The sequence below is a fragment of the Schistocerca cancellata genome, chromosome 8, assembly GCF_023864275.1.
Source record: "Schistocerca cancellata isolate TAMUIC-IGC-003103 chromosome 8, iqSchCanc2.1, whole genome shotgun sequence".
Classification (NCBI taxonomy): Eukaryota; Metazoa; Arthropoda; class Insecta; order Orthoptera; family Acrididae; genus Schistocerca; species Schistocerca cancellata.
In genome coordinates, this window is record NC_064633.1 from 178434411 (window position 1) to 178453872 (window position 19462).

At 41.3% G+C, this 19462-nt stretch overlaps 1 protein-coding gene across 2 annotated transcripts in view; it reads left to right on the forward strand.

Moving 5' to 3' along the window:
- LOC126095172 (uncharacterized) overlaps window positions 1–19462 on the forward strand; it is a 1128014-nt gene that overhangs the window by 345765 nt on the left and 762787 nt on the right. For both annotated transcript variants that reach the window (XM_049909900.1, XM_049909901.1), the window contains exon 2: window positions 5657–5735. The gene's annotated coding sequence lies outside the window, so the exon portion shown is untranslated. The remainder of the gene's footprint in view (window positions 1–5656; window positions 5736–19462) is intronic.

The following is a 19462-nucleotide window of genomic DNA, read 5'->3' on the forward strand; positions in this document are numbered from 1 at the left end:
AATGGATTTAATGGAGTAGCTTGAAACTATTGCATACCACACCACAAAATAAAAAGTGAATCAGTTGACTTCTTCAAATTTTTCTCCCACATACGATAATTGTAATTATTTTCGTAAGTATGTACATTCCTCATTAGAAAAAATATAATCGATAATTTTGTAAGTCAATAGCGGTAAAAATACGTTTTATGATTGACATCCTTATATATAATCCCAAAACACTGTAACACAGACTGTATACAATCCCTTTGTAATCCATAGTGGCGTTTTATGTTCTTAGCACGTTTTATTAACAATTAGAGTAAGTGACGATTTGCGTGTATATCATATTCTTTACATCGGAGGAGGCACAATACCTGTAGGTAGACAGACAAGAATACCATTTCCAACATTAGCATTTAAAAGCACTCAAAGATTCAGTTTGCTCTTTTTTTCGAGTGGAGTCTAACCGCAAAAAGACGTAAGTTAGGGAGAAAACCATACATGCAAACATCATCAAACATAATGAAATTTCATTTATCGGCGCAGTGTGCGCTGATGTGACACTTCCTGGCAGATTAAAACTATGTGCCGGACCGAGACTCGAACTCGCGACCTTTGCCTTTTGCGGGCAAAAGCTCTATCAACATTTTTCTTATTTTTTAAAATAATTTTGAACTCGGGATCTTTGCCTTTTTCAGGCTAGTGCTCTACCAACTTCTTTTTTTTTCTAGAATGGCCAAATTTTAACAAATAGTGGCTAGTAGAAATTAATTATGTAAATGAAATGAATAAAATTGAAAATATCGAAATGAAAATGACAGGATGACCTCGCTGACAGTACAAATACAAAATAAACATGCTCCTCCAGCAATTAAATGAAATTCAAGTCGGGGGCGACACCTGATCACCACCCGACGGTCGATAGAGCAATAGAGCCATCTAGCGACCCGTTCTCCAGACGTTGGCGTAAGACTCGGTCGTCTTCTCGAAAATTAACTAAGGTTCCGTTAACTGTGATCGATGTCTGTCTCTGCTTACTTCGTCTATCTCATCCCTCACCCGTCACACCCCATCTGGACGGCAGGTCGGTAAATGTCCGCCGCAGATTATTATCGAAGTCTTGCCTATATTTCTTATGCTGTTGCAATTCGCGTGTCCATCCTGGAGAAAATGCCAAAAAACCATTTTGTCCTTTTCGACTGAGATATCCAAGCACGAATGATGACTTGTCCTCACAGCTTGATTGTTAGTGTACTTGCCCCCAAAAGGTAAAGGTCCCGAGTTCGAATCTCGGTCCGGCACAGAGTTTTAATCTGCCAGGAAGTTTCATCATCAAACATATTCGTGTAAAAAATGCACAAATGCACTTGAAAATTGGAATAAATTCTCGAAATGCGTTGTGTTAACCATTAAACGTAAGTTACTGGTGTAATTTTTATTGTTTAAATCACCATTACATGGGTGAAATAACGGCGGTTCACTTTAATCTTCACTTTCTACGTGATGACAGATTTCCGGTCGGTTGATGAGTAATACACGATTTATCCTTCATCAAACTCAATTCTATCTTTATTCGAGGCGCTGTGCTCAATAACCGTCTATTTTTCCAAATCTCGATACTTCAGTGTGCCATGGGTGCCTTACACAGTTTTTCAAAACTGTTCATTCGGATTACAGGCCAATATTCTTGCTTCCTCACTGGCACGTAATGTAAATTCGAGGAACTCTGACAACAGACTGTCTTATAATAGGGCAGCTTGTGACAGTTCCAACACTGAAGTAACTCTTGAGTTATTCATTGTCCACAGATCCTGAAACTAAATTTCATATAATTTGACTCGGGGAAGCCACCGCAATAAGGAACCTAAATAAAAAATCTCCTGTGAAAATTAACTCACCAGTATGACTCATAACTGCGGCCCTAAAATTCGCCTCTGCCTGCGTTTACTAACGTTGCGCCTCTCCAGACCACGCTAATAAAACGAAAGAACACCAGAAGATGACTCAAAGAGCAAATACTTGCCTCATCTTCATGCAGCAATTAAAAAAACTGCGCACTGCTCTAGATTATTGCAGACAAAATGAGAACATTTTCATTTCAGTTTACACTGCAAAATTAAACCACAGTATTTTCAGACTTAAATGGTAACACACCTCGCGTTTATAGACGCACGGAAAGTTTTCGATCATTTAGATGGGAAAATCTTACGGAATATACCATACAAGAAAGGATATCCTCAGGAAATAACAAAGGTCATGTAAAGCCTGTATGTAAAAATAAAAATAAAAACTAACCTTGCTATTTCAGAAGACTTGCCTACAAATCTAGGCTCCGAGAAAAGTGTACTTGTCACTCACGCTTTTTAATATGTACCTTTACGATAATACAGTTGACACATATAAACAGCAAACTGATTCAGGCTTGAGATTGTCATATAAAATATGTTTAAATATAACGCTTTTGCAGACGACAATATAATCGTACAACACAGCGAAACTTCGCTAATAAGGTCCATCTATAGATTTAACCAGCCTTCTTAAGAATATAATATAAAATATATCCTCTCCACATACAGAAGTGATGACTTTCAAACAGAATACTGAGAGCACAATAAGAAAACAATGGAACAAGTTAGTCACCTCAGTTATCTCGGAAATATTATGAACTTCCAGAATGAACTGAACATTGAAAAGAGACTGCTGAAATATGTAATGAAATGTAAACAGTCGATAGAATATTAAGGAACAAAGTTCGAAAGACATGAAAATCAACTTTTACGACTTAATGGCCCTCTTTACCATGATATTTAGAAGTGGAACAATTACTAAAACGCAAGAAACTAATGCCCAAGTGGCTAAAATGAGCTTTCTGAGAGGATTGAAAGGCTGCTCAAAACTAAGCAGTCAAAGAACTGAAAACATAAGAGCAGATCTTTAGGAATGTGCTATGAATGAGAAGATCAAGTTTAATCGACGGAGCAAACTAGAGTATCTACAGACAATGCCGTATTCGAGACTAGCTAAACAAACCTCATATTTCAGACCTCTAGGTACATGGTCCGTAGGAGGACCAAGAAAAATATGGATGGGTACTTAGAAATGAAACAAGCCTATGGCGGAGGTCATGATGAAAGAATCAGGAATTGAAAACATTGTTCACTGAATTAAAAACATATTATATTGTTTGAATAATAATTATAAGCAATGCGAGTCGTAGTAATTACTTTGTAACATTATTTAAGGAAATATCAATAACAACTGCACTAGTCTCAGCGAGCAGCAACTATAGTCACGGCAGCGTAGAACGAATACAGTGCAAAGACTGAGTGCAAGAAAGTTCAGTTTTTGTGGGTTTTTTCTTATTGTGTGACTGAGATTGGTTGTGGGTATCGTGCCTCTTAACGGTAAACCACGGTCACGAGCATCAGTCTCATTTACATCGGTTTCCAAGGTGCTGCAGTTGGGACGTTCTTAAATGAAACAGGAAATACTTTTTCCAGAAGTTATTAATAATTTTTTCCCACTTATCGCCCTTTGCAATTACGCAACAACAGTTTAAAAGAGTATGATGTGATTCTTGAGTTTCTCGCGACGTATTTGATAATCAAAATACCCACGGGTGTACTGCCGGTCTACAGTGTCCATCGGGCACAATATTTCGGCGATCATACATGTCGCCATCATCAGGTGAACTGACGGACTGAGCTCCTGTGAACTTGCCGGTACGGAGATCCGTACGCTATGGCTGCTCAGGAGGAACTGGCTTCGGTCGCGGTGGCGGCCGATTTAAATACCCTCCGCCCGTGGCGCACTCCCTCCGCCCGCGGGGCACTCCCTCCGCCGTCCGCGCCCCGCGCAACGGTCGCGCGGTGGAACAGATTGCGACGGCGTCTGAGATGACGTCGGTGTGATGGCTCTGTCCGCCATGGTCGTCACAACTATACGTTTGCTCGATTTACTCTTGATTAACCCAATCGCTGGTTCCCAAGACTTGCTAAGATTATAGCCACAGTCACGGTTTATGAGGTCGTCATTGGTGCGAATTTCGATGGCTTCTCTAACAACGCTGTCCCAGTATCTCGACGTCTGTACCAGAATCCTCGTGTGTTCATACTGGACACTGTAGACCGGCAGTACACCCGTGGATATTTTGATTAACAGTTTAAAAATTCGTCATCCTCTGCTTGTATCTGAAATTAATATTTTAGAGAGGAGTAAAAAATAAAAAAGAATTTGTATTACTGGACCGTCAAGAGCTTCCCTTTTGTTTCCCTTGCTGGTAGGAAAATTCCTCTTGTACATAATCAGGAGTCTGAATTGGTTTTGGCTCACTTCCGCGTGTGAGTTGTACAAGTGGCAATAAAATGAAAACAGGAAAGAGGGGAAAAATACGTAAGCCTTTTATTATTTCAAAACTACTCGCTGTAAGAGTTAATACATTTATTCTATTGTGGGTGGTCCAACATGTTGTTTAGTTTTTTTCGACTACACTGAAGAAGTTTCTCAGTGAAGTCTTCCACAGAACCCCGATTTCTCCCCATGCGATTTCCATACTTCTGGAAACCTGAAAGAGATGTACGCCTTTGTGCAAACATGGTTTCGCAGGCAGCCACACACATTTTTTCCGTGAAGTCATTCACTGCCCTGCCTCGCAATGGGATTAGTGTATTAACAGTATGGCGGTTACCGTTGAAACAGTAAAATGTTTACTTACTCTTTTTCCATCTGTCTCGTTTTCATTTCGAAATATTAGTAGCAGTTGCCAATATTTTGACATGAGCTGTATTGGATATTGAAAGAATATATATTGGTGACAAAAAAAAATTTATGCCCGACCGGGACTCGAAACCGGATTCAGGCTTATCGCGTGCGGTCGCCTTAACAGTCTCGGCCATCCGTGCCCGGTTCCTGAAGCGACCCAAGCCTCCGTGAGCCACAGTGTCTGTGCCCCTAAGTGCTCGCAGCTTTACCAGGATCCCCGCAACAGGCATGCATGTCTAAACAAGAAGACATGGTACAAATAAATCATTTTCGTTTGGCTGCCCCTTACAAAAACGGCTAACGTTTCGTGATGGGGCTTCTAAACATTATAATTTCACTTTACGATGCTGAAAGTTCCTAATGATGTACAAATTTTCATTCACTCTAGCCGTTTCAAATATTTTAGTTCCAAATCCAGTATTCCACAACATTCTTACCAATTACTGCAATTGCAGAATTATTATTTCTGCGCGTTAGAGAGTTTTTTAGGACTATTGCTCTAAAACTACAGTTTTACAAAAAGTTTCGAATTTAATTAACTAAGTTAAGAAATTCGTTTCATTCAAATCAGTTTTTCAGAAACAATCAGTGGTAATAAAACTACACAGTGAATAAGGTTAAAGATCAGTTATTCCCCTGCAAACTATAGCTACCTATTTGGAATAGGTACGTCATTATCTTCGCAGCGATATGGTAGGAAATTCATTATCATTTATTTCACTTTATTATGAAAAAATATAATTATATAAAAACCAGCAGCACTTAAGATGCGCTTAACTAATACGAAATAACTAATAAGTCAGTATTCGTTAAACCGTTGCAGTTCAGAGACTCTCTTGCAGTTGTCTAACATCTCGTTGTATGTGTGAGATCTCTTATTCGAAATGTATCACAGTCTTTTTCTGTGTTCCAGAGTTTCTGTCGCTTGGTGTCCTGAGTTGTTATGCGATGTCCGGAAGCCGGCGCCCACATGCGTGCTGGAGCAACCTAAGGTATACTATAGCATCCTCCTCCATTCTGCATGCATTTCAGGATTTAATAACGCCAAGGAATAATGCTCAAAGTTTTACATTAAATGAAATTATATATTGCTGCCTTAGAATACCTGTTGTTTGCAGTCCACAGTATATCAGGAATATTCACATTTGGTTGAAAAATTAGGCTGTGGTTTCCGTCAACAGTTATAAATAAGACCTCAATCCAGCTGCATGGAGATACAAAGTTATGTTGCTGTGTATCATAAGAACAATAGGTTAAATAATTCGTTATAGTGTCGTCGGTACGCATGAGACAGCAATGGTCCCTAGGCCTTGGGCTATGAATATTACGCACTTTCTCCTGCTTAGATAAAAGGAGAAAAATCGGTTGGTTCTTTTTGCATTTGAAGTGGTCTAAGGTGTGTTTCATAGGACTTATTGAGGCACCGCTAGTACATCTGTGGTTCTCCGGGAAACCGCAAAAAAATTTTTCATCCTAAATTTTCGTGACCAGCGGACCAAAATCCAGCCGATTTCAATATTACTATGCACAGGAAATGGCTGTAATTTTTATGATGTATTCCTAAGATCCCAATCTCGTACAACCTTGAAAATTGTCTTCATGTCTTCAATAAATTCTGAGATGCAGAGGTTCAAAGTTACCTTACCTGCGCACGTAAGCTACGCACATAAAATAGGGTGACACGGGAAAACGTTGTTTACAAAGTGACGTAGCACAGAGGAGTATGCTGTAAATGGTCTGTTTTATCATCTGGGAACCCCACGTTGTAGTACTGAAGCACATACAATTTTTTTTCTCGTAAAATCCGGTCTGAGGTGTAAAATTAGTTTTGCATTATTTCGCTTTCACATATGTAAACTATCTACATGTTACTGACAATTACATTTCTTCTCCTATAAGTGACAGGCTCTGCTGCAGCAAGGAAAAGAAGAAAACCAGAAGAAAAACACTCCTGTCGGAGCACAAAAAATGAGAATATGTTTGCCGGCCGTCGTGGCCAAGCGGTTAAAGGCGCTACAGTCTGGAACGCGCGGCCGCAACGGTCGCAGGTTAGAATCCTGCCTCGGGCATGGATGTGTGTGATGTCCTTAGGTTAGTTAGGTTTAAGTAGTTCTCAGTTCTAGGGGACTGATGACCTTAGAAGTTAAGTCCCATAGTGCTCAGAGCCATTTGAGCCATTTTTTGAGAATATGTTTCTGTTTATTTAAAATCCTGTTGACTTAAAAGTGAGGTACCAGCTGCCGCATTCTACCTTCCTGAGAACCTTTAAAATTTTCACAAAAATTTTGGTATGGAAAGATATTCACACATTTTCATGTTGTAGAGAAGAAGACACTGACAATGGAAAAGAGGCGGAAAAGTAATAAATACTGGAAAGAGCGAAGATGATAATGGCAGAGTGAGAGAAAGACAGTGGAACGTAGTTGACAGTGACAGAACAGTGCTAGGAAAAGATTGAGGGAGACAGGGCCAAGGAGGGGAACGGGGGATAAAGAGAAAGGGAAATTGGAGGTGCATAATAGCCAGCGATATTGAGAGAAATAGATTATGACAACGACAACGAGGAAGACAGTGATAGTGTCGGTGGGAATATACAGCAGCAGTAGGAAGGAATGAATAAGATATTAGCAGTAAGACGGAGCAAGAGGCAGACAGTGGGATGAGATTGTTGTGGTGTGATGGAGCCAAGGCGTCTTTGGGTGTGACACAGGAGACAGTGACAGAGAGACGCAAAGAGATAATGACAATGAGTTAGACTGAGTGAGTGAGTGAGAAAAGGAAATTAGGAGTGAATGAGTACGAATGACTTACAGTGATGGACTGGCGAGTGTGAGTGGTGGTAAGTTCCTATGGGGCCAAACTGCTGAGGTCGTCGGTCACTATGCTAGCACACTCCTTAATCTAATTGAAACTAACTTACGATAAAGACAACACACACACACCATGTCCGAGGGAGGACTCGAGCCTCCGACGTGGGGGAGGGGACGCGTGAACCGTGGCAAGGCGCCTCAGGCCTAGACCACGTGGCTACACCGCGCGGTGAGTGTGAGTTACAGTTAGGGAATCTTGTCGAAGTTCGAAGTTTGAGGTAATTTGCATGTTCAATAAAAGCACTAATACGAGTATGTTTTCATTCCAAAATTTTTTGGAACATTTTTTAAATGCGTTGAGGAAGTTAGAAAAACCAGCTAGTACCCCATTTCTCACTCAGAGCCTCTTAAATAACCAGAAACATATTCGAAATTTCTTTGCTCCGATAGGAGAATTTTTCCGCCTGTTACCGTATACTCGTATCCTAGACGGATCAGTAAATGCAGAGTGAGCAATTGGATAGTATTCGTCGAACGAGTAGGCCAAATGTTTATCCATTAGATACATATTACCTTCTGAATGAGTCAACGGAGAGGACTGAATATATGCAAAATGCGGACTGATTTTAGGGATCAACAGCTACGGTGATTTTTTTTGGCGAGATTTCCCAGGAGTCTCGCGGGCTCTGGAACGCAGTTACATATATATTTTGAGACTTTGGAAACTTCAGTGTAGCACTGAATTTTATCACCACTGAAAAGATCTCAAAACTTAAATATGCGAATGCTATTATCTAAAACTTAAATAGAAGTAAACTGTACCCGATTTGTGCCGAAGCTCAGATTCAGATGATGGATACTGACATTCAGTTGACAGGGAACAGAAGCGAGTTTTCATTTCAGTAGATCTGTCAAGAAAGCACTCACCACAAAAGACTAAAGCGTACCGCGTTTAGCGCGCTTCAAAATTTATTGTCATTGGTCGATGGGCAACTGTAGGATTGTTTACGGAGCCTTGTGTTATGGAAACATTGCAATGGTCTTATGTGTACCTTGTGTTTGACTGTAGGCCAGTTTGTTTCCGAATGCGTGGAGAAAAGGTGCTACTAGTCGCTTATTGAGCCCAATTTAGTCTTCTGTCCTGGTTAACGGAGGAAGTAAAACACGAAAACGACTGAACGAGCACTTCAGCGACTTCCAAGGTGGGGAAGATATGAAGAACCGAACAGAGAAACTTATCAAATGAAGAAATTGATAATCACACCAGTTGATGGTTAAGGACGATTTGCTAGCGTTCGTATGGTTACTTTTGACTGCCTTTTGAAATATGAGTGCGGTTTATGTGCTTAAACGGCCTACGGACCAATATACGGTGCTTATTATTTAATGCGAGATAGAGGGAAGCATTAAAATTCTCCACATACATAGGCATTCTATTGTAGTCTGCAACTTAACACTGTGATGAAATTTTAACAGTAAATAATAGCTGTCATAAGATCTATGAGCTGTGGCGACTGGCTCTAGTTAAGCTCCACTTGCGTCGCTGATATCGACACTCGTCTGGTCTTGCATCAATGACTGTTCCGCCTTTGGTTTTCCGTCTTGGCGTGTGGCCGAGCTCTCTCGCTGGTCGGCGTTCAACGAGCCAACATGTTTTGAAGTCAGGCCCCCGTCTCTATCCGCTGTGCCTGGGCCTCGCCGTCCTCGCCGTTTTGCCGCGCGACGGGTGTACGGTGCTGATCAGTCGACGCGTTTGCGTGCGAAACGGTGGTGGGTCCGTCATCTCAGGCTGGACATTTTCTCATCGCGTAACTGGAAGCATTAAGTTACGTATGAGTCATATGCTGCTGTTAGCGTGTGAAGATTTGTGAAACGTATAGTGGCATGTTGTATCTGCCGGAGAACAGCTAAGGATGGTTCTGAATAAGAGAGTGTTACACTGAACTTACGAATTCTAAGGCTTCCAAGTGTTGTTTACTGCTTGTTTTAAAGATTCCTTGCAGTGTTGATTTGATGGATTATGTTAATTAGTTTGGTGTCCCCAGTTTTGGTGTTAGACTTTCTTTTGATATGAAGGGCAGAGCTTTGTAAGTCGCTGTAATTTTAATTGTTCTTTTATTCGGTAAATGTCTCAGTTTGGTTGTCAGTTACGTTACAGGTACTCGTGTAGTTAGTAAGCCTTGCATGGTCTTGAAAAGCTGAATCACGAGTTGAATTTGTCTACCGCGTGAATCATTTGCTGTTGCAGAAATGGCTGGTTTTCAGCCTGAACATCTTCGAAATTGCTTGACGATGCTTTCTACTCGTTTGTTCCGAGTACCACCATGTATAAACCGTGTTCCCTTCATTTACTTGTGTATCCGGCCTGTCCGCCGGGACGGACAAGATCTTTTTATAAGTAACTCAGAGTGAATCATTAGTGTCGTGTAAACTCTGGTTGCGTAAGCAATGAACTGAACAGTGGGCTTATGGTGCTGTCTGTGATCCTTTTGCCATCAGATCTAATTATTATCTTTAAAATATTGTTCATTATATTAATTCATGGCAGACGGTTAAAGTCAGATGTATATTCTCTTAAGAGGACAAAGGTCCGAATTAAATTTTATGTTGTTATTCCAATTTCGTAATCCCGTAATAATGAAATTTGTTCTTTAGTGGAAATTAATATTGTGTGCCAATCACAAGTCTGTCTATCAGTAGAGATCCCTAGCTTCCTATCTCCTTTGAGTATCTGTGGTTAAATTACAATTTTGATTCTTTTAGCACGTGACTTGAACAGCCACAAAGCTCATTCTACAGTTTGATACATCTATACACTGAACCCATCGAACTACATACGAATGTGTGGTGTTACCGAGGCTGTCGAAAATTGAAGAAAACAGTCCAATAATATCTAACGTGAAATAGGAATAGAGAAGCAGCGTTGTTATTGTCAGATAGTTATTGCGTGAACTATTATGGTCCATAAATGGTAGCGATTTGAGATGACCTGATTGGTGCCCAGGTATGTAAAAAGAATCGCTGCTACCTCTGCACAATCCTGTTGCTGTTACGGCGTACGGAGTTAGTACTGCATTTCCGAGACGAAATAGTAACTATGTGCCATCTGCAGGGTCCGTATCAGTGTCGTTGTCTAACGAGGGTTCACGACACATATTCCACTTGCTGGGAATAATCTGACTATTTGACAGTAAACAGTGCATATCCAGTGACAAAATGTATTCAGCTTCACGACATCTGATCCTGAGAGGATAGCTGTGCCGTTAACGCAGACACGACGTCAGATACGAGCGCGTGGTTATCGTGAAGTCAGGTATTACATCATTTAGGCAATAGTAACTGTCTACATTAGTGAGTAGGAAACGAAGATGGTGGAGGCAGGCCGCAACCGACAATAATATTTTTAAAAAGTTGTCTCATATTTACGTAACCGAATACAGTCTATTACTGCCATTATCAGTTGGTTACATTCATTTGTTCTATCCCACAATCAGTATTGTCAGCAACAACTCACCTGATCCTGTACGATATGAAGTTGGCACCAATTTATACGCTCTACGGGTACCTTACATACACAAGAATATACTAATGTGCATGCATTCGTATTGGTCATTAGGATTGTACATAAGTAGACGCTAAAAACAGTTATATCCTCATGCGGTGGAGATGCAGACAACATGTTGCCAACGATACTAATTGTGTAGTAGAACAAGTGTAGTTATTTGAAGATGGAATCCCATTGAATATTTATGGGACATAATCAAGAGCTCGGTTCCCTTGCCACCATTCACTCTGAAACTGCCTTGAATTGTATCAGCATTTACTGGCTACAGCAGTTCCTGGCTGCTTCGAAACCGATTGTCATTGACAGTAGGTGATACTCTTCTCTACTCCACGTCGGTTAGGCCCTTTTCAGTGGGATTCATGTCGGGCAATCTGGGTGGGCGAATCATTCGCTCAAATTGTCCAACATGTTCTTCAAACCAATCACGAACAACTGAGGTGACTTGTCATCCATAAACTTGTCATCGTTATTCGGGAAAATGAAGACCATGAACAGTTGCAGATGGGCTTCAAGTAGCCGAACAAAAGTGTTTCCAGCCAATGATCGGTTCAATCCATAAAAACATAGCCCACACCATTATAGAGCCACTACCAGTTTGTACAGTGCCTTGTTCACAATTGTGTCTATGCGCCACACTCGAACCATACCATCAGCTCTTACGGACTCAAATCGTGACTCATCTGACGAGGCCACGATTTTCCAGTCGTCTAGAGTCCAACCGATGTGGTAACGAGCCCAGGAGAGACGCTGCAGGTGATGCCGTGCTGCTAACAAAGTCGCCCCCTTCAGCCGTCTGCTGCCATAGCTCATTAACGCCAAATTTCGCTGCACTCTCCTAACGGATTCGTTCGTCGTACATCCCACAGTGATATCTCCGGTTGTTTCACGCAAAGTTGTTTGTGTGTTTGCACCGACGACTCTATCTAAACGCTGCTGCTCTCGGTCGTTCAGTGAAGGCCACTGCGTTTTCCGTAATGATAGCCGATGTCTGAAGTTTGGTATTCTTGACACACTCTTGACACTGTCGATCTCGGAATATTGAGTTCCCTACCGATTTTCGGAGTGGAATGTCCCATAAGTATAGCTCCAACTAATATTACGCTTTCAAAGTGTCTTAATTCTCGAGCCGGCCGAAGTGGCCGTGCGGTTCTGGGCGCTGCAGTCTGGAACCGCGGCACCGCTACGGTCGCAGGTTCGAATCCTGCCTCGGGCATGGATGTGTGTGATGTCCTTATGTTAGTTAGGTTCAACTAGTTCCAAGTTCTAGGGGACTAATGACCTCAGAAGTTGAGTCCCATAGTGCTCAGAGCCATTTGAACCATTTATTAATTCCCGTCATGAGGAGCCTCGCTTCAAAGACAAGTGCTCAAGCTAGCGTAACTCTATTCCAATTCAGTGGCGTCAGCTTCTTAAACGATTGATATAATGCAAAAACTATTACTCGCTTTTGTTTTCGGATAAACTTTCATTTCTGGATTGTTTTAGATTGAGTGACTATCTTCCAGCAGAAAAATACCAATGAAATAAACCGTTTAGACCAACCCACTTCATTTGGATCTTTGTCTGCTATATTTTCGTTTACGTGATACCTGGCCAAAAACAAGGAATTTCTCTAAACATGCAACATGTGGTGTTCCTCCGATAACTTATCATTCAAAACCCGTCTAGGAAGGTTGTTGAGGTCAAATAATACAATGATAAAGAAGCACTTCTTTGCAGCTGTGGTGGTCCCGATAAGTGTTAGAACAAATAATAATTACAGCTGCAGGGTAGATTAGGGAAATGAATGTTTTAACAGGCTATGGCTGTTGCTTAATCCATGTCTCGTGACAAATTCATTGTAGCCAGGAGATCTTTGAGATTATCTGGCCACCTGTGAACATGACTTTAGATATTTGACTTAAAGTTACTGTTCTTTACCATCACTCAGAGGACAAGGGTGAATTTCGGATAGTCACGGATGCGAACAGTCATTTGGATTACACTGATCCGAATCCGAACGGGCCACGGACGATGTGCAGACAGTCTCCACAAGTGGAGCAAATTTTCATCGCCATCGTGTGACACTGGTGCAGAACGACCGACAGTTGCTCATATTATAGCAAAATGTCCCGCACTTACTTACAAGGGTCGTTTTGAAGACTTATTGGCTGAGACGATGTGTGTGCTACAATACAGAAAAAGACCTTCATATCCATATATAGCTATTTTCATTTCGATTATTTTATGCTGAAAAGCTGGGTTTAAAAGTTGAAGTGTAGTGGTTTTGTAACGCTCGTATATGATTTCCCAAGTAAATAAATAATATTGCCTGCTTACCGATGTGTGCTACATTTCAGTAAAACTATAACATTCATACGTCTCGTATTGTTTCTGAAAGTTTTAATTATTTTTCATCTAACGTGGAAATGTGGTCTGTAGATTGCACAGAAATATAATTAGTTAATTTTGCAAAGAATTTGATACGGAGGAAACTAAACTATACTTCGTACAACAGAAGAACTAAAGACATTGGATAACTGGAACACTGCCAAGTAAATGATGTTTGATGATACCCTTGTCCAAAGATAACGGTAACATTTAATTGTCATTTTGTCTATGATAGACCAGTTATGACTGATCTTCAGTTAAAGACCGTTGAGTGGGACCGCAAACCGTCACACATACCTTTAAGAAAACTGCGTTTTATTGCCATAATTCAATATTCCGAGATCCACAGTGTTTTACGACCAATGTTTTTACGGAGTATTCCTTGGTAGCGAGCTGTACATAAATCCTTGTAGACAAGTCCGTATTGATATATCGACAAACCTGGAATCTTAAATATCGCTGTGTTCATGCCACCTCCAACCACTCTTTCATCACTTCACTGTCATGACTAACGTCGCGGTTGGATGATAACGTGCCGAACTGATACCATTTCTGCACCATCAAGAGTGCTCCATAGTGATCAGTGTCCTCTTTCAAAGGGGTAAATAATATTTTGTCCTGTGAGCTTACACACTACGAGTCTTTAACAGTTATTACATGCATAATGAGTGATATTCCGCTGTCGTGAGACGCGAATTCTGAATGGTAACGAATAAACGTTAGCTTAAAGGGTCAGTCCGTGCGATTAGTCGTGCTATAGTTTGAGGCCTACTATATATAGCACGACTGTAATGTTGCAACTCACTGGTTTTTGTCGCGAAACTAAGTTAGACGTCATACTGACGAAAACTGACGTACCAGAATGTCAAAATTGGGTTACCATTGCTACCGTTCTCATCGATTGTGTGTATCTGTTTGTGGTTTACTGACGATCAGCGGCGAGGCTTTCAGAGCTCTTAGGAAAGCTGGTAGGAACATCTATATTGACATTGGCTAAAAAAGTGTGAAAGCAGGTGAAGTAAGTCCTAGATATTTACACTCTCTCTCACACACACAACCTCGCTCATTGTCACCCGCAAAGTCACCCTATCTCACATCGCATAACATAATGTAAAATCGTTGAAATGTTCTGCAAGTGGCAATATAACCACAAGTAGTACAACAGGAAAGTTAAAACAAGCGCACAATAAAATTCAACTGCCCGAACACTTAAGAAAGTTGTATGAGTCAGCCACTTTGATAATATTCACTTGATTTTCAGTTGTTCAGCAAATAAGCTGCTGATCTCTTACCTAAATGTAAAACACAGTCTACTGACGTGTGGTTCACTGTATTCTGTGCACTGCAATAATCACACTCTGGAGGGAGCTCTCACTGGAGGCAGAAGCCGTATGTCAGAGAGCTGTGTCCTGTCCGAAGATGAATGAGAAGGACCTCATCAGGTCTACGTGACTGGAAAAGATGTACGCCATGGCCTATTTGTGGACTTTATGAGACACAGTTTGTCTGCCTCTTCCAGCAGCTCCTCTTCCCACCTACTCAACAATGGGGTCATAACACACTGGGGGCCTGCGAACTGGACATTGGATAGTCGCGACCCGCCTTCTTGGCTGCTATATCCACTAGTTCGTTTCCTTTAATAACCATGTGCCTTGGTATCCATCAGAAAGACACCTCCGTTCCGAGTCTTTGTAGATGGAGATGGGAGTCGTGATATTCTGGACTACTTTATCTACTAGGTAAAAGATAACAAATAGGGAAACTCAGGGAGCCAGAACAGGAATTTAGCTATCGCAGCATATATCATCCGCTCCAGTGCCCTCAGGATAATTTACAATTCTGCATTAAACACAGTGAATTCTCGAGGCAGTCTGATCTTGAGGAAACGACCAAGAAAACCACAGAGCAACAAACAGAGTCCGCTTGTTTCGGCCACCAGTAAAAACAGCTGTATAGTTGCTCTGCTCATTTAACATCACGAAAATTATGGTATTAAATACAGTTGCAGGAGTGCAGCATCCTCTGTGCTGCACAAAATGTAAAACGCGTGGCCGGTGTAACTGCTTTGGAAAATACTCGATCTCGTGATATCGTGCCTATAAGGCATTAATATTATCGGAGACTGTGTGATCGTATTCTGGTTCATCAAGTGCAGCTGTCGAAGTTGAAAAACTCTTCCGTACTCGTTGTAGACATATCACAGTAGTCCAGAATCCTGAAAACCTGACCAAAATTTCAAAATCTGCTCCAGTATGGCCAAAAATAGGTATAATGGTGTTTCTGATTTCTTTTATCAAAACCAAAAAAATTAAAAGTGCAAAAATAATCCGGAAAAAATTAATAAATTAGACAAATAATGTTTTCAGGTAATATTTATAATTTTAATGGTAAACATTTATTATCAGACTTGCTCTGTTATTGTCGTCATTACAGAATATATATATTAATTAAAAAAATGAAAGTTTTATTAATCTTCTTAATCTTATTTCTCTTGCGCTTCTTGCTCTTCATTTCATTTACTTCTTCGTATTCTTCCTCACTGACTTCTGTATCGCCTGGAACAATCTCAGCATGTGATTTTTTTTGTAATCGTCTCCAGTAAATACCGAGAGGACAGCAGCTTCCGACAGCAAAGTTTTCACTCTTTTCGGAGCTGGTCCCCGCAAAGAAGAAATATAGGGATCAGTTGTTCCCAGCGGTCTCCGGAACACATCGTCCATATTTTTCAAGTGAGGAGACTCTCGTGCAAAACTCAAGCGATATTGCCTTAGCAACTAGGTTGTTGTTTTCTACGCATCTTGCGGCGACTGGAAGATTGTTAAAATTGTAATAATTATATTTTTGTTTTGTAATAGCTTATTAAGAACGTTATAGAAATAGCAATTGGATGATTATGTGTGAAGATGTGTTTTGTTGTAATTCAGGAAAAGTTTAATTTTTTTCTCAGAGTAAATAAAGGCATTTTGCAACTGTGGCCGACGTTGAGGCTAGCTGCTGGATTTTAGGGCTGATTCACGTAGTACATACTCAAGAACGGAATGAAACAGACTACGGAATCTCGTGGAACCCAAAATTTACATTTCCTTTTCTTGCACTCCGGTAAGAAATTAATTAGCAAAAACCAAATATGAATTAATGATTAAACAATGAAATAAGTGCTTGTAATTAAGTTCATATCTGCTGAAATAGATTCAGTTTAAAAAAAGTTTGGTCTGATTACACTCAACAAAAATATTTTCCTATTCGGCTAGCTCGGCCACTTGTAAGACTGGAACTCAATAGTCTTAACATCCCTCTAAAGAAACTATTAAACAAACCTTCATCGCAACAGTGAACTTCTTTTACATGTATGGCAACGTTTTAGAATTCTGGCCCAATATGTGTATGTGTAAATTAAATGCATATGGTATGTTTTTGAGAGCGATGAGACGTTGCCTAATTTAATCGAACAGATGATGAACGGTGCGTATATCTTTCTATAGAAATAAAACACATTGGTCTTGAAAAAAAAAGAGGCGATTTACCTTTTTGGATTCACCCTGATTCGTAAACAAAGTATCCAGATCTCTGGGGCTACGTGCCGGTGCCCAATGGACAAGCGTCATGGTTGCGTAAGCTGTCGTAATGCCCTGTACACGCGAGTCGGACTGTGAGAGCATCCCACATCGACTGGGAATGTGTATACATTTTGCGGGCAGCCTAACGCTGTTTGCTAGTAGTAAGGCGTCGTGGGGCAGTTTACGCGTCCTCTGCAGTCCGAAGATTGGGTGCGTCACGGTCGGTGGTCGCCTCGTGGCTTAGGACAACGGGCAGTGGAATTTCATTTAGCCTGCTCCAGACGCTCCTCTTCGCATTCGACGCGGAGCCAACTAAATTAAACCACAGTTCCAATAGGGCTCACGTTACCTGATTGAGTCCCCGGAATTTACAAGTAAAATCCGATCATCGGCCTAGCTGTTCCACTATCACACACACACACACGGGTTGGAGAGATTGGCCCCCGCCAAGCCCGTCAGATAAAAGAAAAAACGACAGTTTAATCATCATACAGGAGTATCTACATCTACATCATACTACGCAAGCCACCTAATGGTGTGTGACAGAGGGTACCTCCGGTACCACTACGTGATCTCTCCAACCCTGTTCCACTCGCGAATAGTGCGTGGGAAGAATGATTGTCGGGAAGTCTCTGTATTGGCTCGAATTTCTAGAATTTTCTCCTCGTGGTCAATATGCAAGATGTATGTAAGGGGAAGTAAATTTTGTCCGACTCCTCCTTAAAAGTGCTGTCCCGAAATTTCAATATTAAATCTCTCTTGTAACGTCTGCCAGTGGAGTTTGATTAGCATCTCCGCAACACTCTCTCGCCAGGTAAACGATCCCGTGATGAAACGCGCCGATCTTCGTTGGATCTTCTCTATCTCCTCTATCAGTTCAAAATGGCTCTGAGGACTATGAGACTCAACATCTGAGGTCATCAGTCCCCTAAACGTAGAACTACATAACCTAACTAACCTAAGGACATCACACACATCCATGCGCGAAGCAGGATTCGAACCTGCGACCGTAGGGGTCGCGTGGTTCCAGACTGTAGTGTCTAGAACCGCTCGGCCACACCGACGGCCCTCTATCAGTCCTACCTGATACGGACCCCAGACAGATGAACAATAGTCAAGAATTGGGCGAATAAGTGACTTATAAGTCACTTCTTTCGTGGATGAGTTACATTTCCTTAAGATTCTTCCGATGAACCTGAATCTGGTATGTGCTTTTCCGACTATCTGTTTCATATAGTCATGCCACTTAAGGTCGCTCAGGATACCAGAATGAGATTTTCACTCTGCAGCGGAGTGTGCGCTGATATGAAACTTCCTGGCAAATTAAAACTGTGTGCCGGACCGAGACTCGAACTCGGGACCTTTGCCTTTCGCGGGCAAGTGCTCTACCAACTGAGCTACCCAAGCGCGACTCACGACCCGTCATGACAGCTTTACTTCTGCCAGTACCTCGTCTCCTACCTTCTAAACTAAACAGAAGCTCTTCGCAGAAGGTTCACAGAAGAGCTTCTGTTAAGGTTGGAAGGTAGGAGACGAGATACTGGCAGAAGTAAAGCTGTGAGGACGGGTCGTGAGTCGTGCTTGGGTAGCTCAGTTGGTAGAGCACTTGCCCGCGAAAGTCAAAGGTCCCAGTCCGGCACACAGTTTTAATCTGCCAGGAAGTCTCGCTCAGGATAGATACGCCTAGATATTTTACGGCAGACTCTGTCTCCAGCTGTTTGTTATCAGTAGTGTAGCTGTACAGTAGTGGATTTCTTTCCCTATTTATGCACAATATGTTACATTTATTTACGTTCAGGGTCAACTGCCAGAGTCTGCACCATTCATCAATTCTCTGCAGGTCGTTCTGCAAGTTCGTACTATCTTCTGGCGTTGCTACTTTGGTATAAACATCTGCATCATCTGCGAATAGCACAAAAGAGCATCTTACGCTTTCTAGTAGATCATTTATATATATTTTAAACTGGAACAGTCCTATCACACTTCCCTGTGGTACTCCAGATATTTATTACCTTTATATCTGTCGAATTAGTTCCGTTAAGAGCGACGTGCTGAGCTCTATCTGCAACAAAGACTTGAATCCAATCGCAGATCTGCTCCTGTACTCCGTAAGCTCGTATTTTTTTCATTAAACGGCAGTGCGGGATGGTGTCAAACGCCTTACTGAAATCAAGGAACATGGCATCAACCCGAGGGCCGTTGTCCACTGTGCTGTGGATCTCGTGGAGGAACAGAGCTAGCTGATTTTCGCAGCTCTGTTTGCGGAATCCATGTTGATTTTTATAGAGGAGATGTTTATTTTCCAAGAAAGTTATAATTCTTGAGCATAAAACATGTTCCATAATTCTACAGCAGATTGACATTAACGTTATAGGTCTATACTTGTGTGAATTTGTCTTACGGCATTTTTTTAAAAA